This window comes from Chrysochloris asiatica, unplaced genomic scaffold (assembly GCF_000296735.1).
Source record: "Chrysochloris asiatica unplaced genomic scaffold, ChrAsi1.0 scaffold00036, whole genome shotgun sequence".
NCBI lineage: Eukaryota > Metazoa > Chordata > Mammalia > Afrosoricida > Chrysochloridae > Chrysochloris > Chrysochloris asiatica.
In genome coordinates this window covers 18166037-18167800 of record NW_006408554.1, presented here as the reverse complement: position 1 = coordinate 18167800, position 1764 = coordinate 18166037, and the positions used below count along the sequence as shown (strand labels likewise).

General features: G+C 44.7%; 1 pseudogene; it reads left to right on the top strand.

Moving 5' to 3' along the window:
• The window catches only part of LOC102839541, an 85987-nt pseudogene that overhangs the window by 81870 nt on the left and 2353 nt on the right, over positions 1–1764 (top strand).

Here is a 1764-nt window from a genome sequence, read left to right as displayed (position 1 = left end):
GCTTGACCTCACTTCACTCACTTTTTACAGGAGAATCAGAACAAAGTTAGTTCAAAGGCTGGAGTAAAAATATTTAGATTTCAGGCTTTTACTTTTAACAAAAGGGCTCAGGAGGGCCCTCCCCAGGTCTGTCTCAGTTTTATTATTATTATTATTATTTCCCCCCTTTTCCCTTCCTTCCCCGCCCCCCCCCTTCACCATTTCCCCTCAGAGGTGCATCCCCCAGGCGGCCAGAGCCAGTCCCCCCTCTGCCTCTCCCCAGCCCCCTCCACCCTTTGGCAAGAGGGAACCCCCACCACACCCCTGCAAAAGCAGCAGCGGTGGCTGCTGGAGAAGGATGGGCCATAGTGGCACTCAAGGTTTGGGGGTCATCATGGATTTTGCTGACCAACCTGACTTGCATCCTGCTCCAGCCCCTGCACCTGTGTCGCCCCTCTTCTCCTTCCTCAGGCAGCGCCTTCTTCTTCCAGGGGGCCCCGCCACCACGTGCAGAGAAAAATGAGGTGGTAACTGGCCTGCAGCTGACACTGCATCTCCACAGTGAGCTATAGCTCTGCCGGGGAGGAAAAAGAAGAGAAGGTAGCTACATCAAACTGGGTGACGCACATCCAAAGGATAGCATTAAGTTTCCAGGACCTTTGGAAAACCAGAAATTGTCTTTCCTGTTAGAAATGGGATCTCTAAGGAAGCCGATATGTGGAAGGTGAATGTACCCCAAACGCCCACAAATCAGAATGTTTCTCCATCTGAGAGAAATGAAGTGATTTCAGTGGCTGGCCAAGCTCAAGTACCAATTCAACCTTTATCCAGGAACATTTGCTCTGGCTAGCAGTCTTTTGGACAGGTTTTTAGCTACTATAAAGACCCACCCAAAATACCTGAGTTGTATTGCAATCAGCTGCTTTTTCTTAGCTGCCAAGACTGTTGAGGAGGATGAGAGAATTCCAGTTCTGAAGGTGTTAGAAAGAGACAGTTTCTGTGTCTGTTCTTCATCTGGAATTCTGAGAATGGAGAGAATTCTTCTCTATAAATTGAATTGGGATCTTCACATATCCACACCATTGGATTTTCTCCACATTTTCCATGCCGTTGCAGTGTCAAATAGGCCTTAGTTATTCTTCAGTTTGCCCTAACTGAGCCCGTCTCAACATTTGGCAGTCCTTATCAAGAAACTCCCACATATGCAAATTCAAACAGAAGCTGAAGAAAATGTAAACAAGTTCACGAGAGCCAAAATATGACCGTGAATATATCCCACCTGAATTTAGAGTTTAGAGATCATTGGAAGAACAGATTTGATACTCAAGACTAAAGACCAGAAGAGTTGTGGGATGACATCAAGAACATCATACAGGAAGAAAGCAAAAAGTCATTAAGACAAGAAAGAGGGAAAAGATCAAAATGGATGTCAGAAGAAGACACTGAAATTGCTCTCCAGTGTAGAGATGCTAAAGGTAATAGAAGAAATGAGGCCCAAGAACTGAACAGAAAATTTCAAAGGTCAGCTCGAGAAGACAAAATCAAATATTACAACAAAATGCGCAAAGATCTAGAGTCAGGACCAAAAAGGAAGAACACTCTCAGCATTTCTCAAGCTGGGAGAACCGAAGAAAAAAATTCAATCCTCCACTTTTGTTACTGAAGGATTCTCTGGGCAAATTATTGAGTGATGCAGAAAGCATCAAGAGAAGATGGAAGGAATACACAGAGTCACTGTACCAAAAGGAAATGGTTGATGTTCAACCATTTCAAGAGGTAGCATAT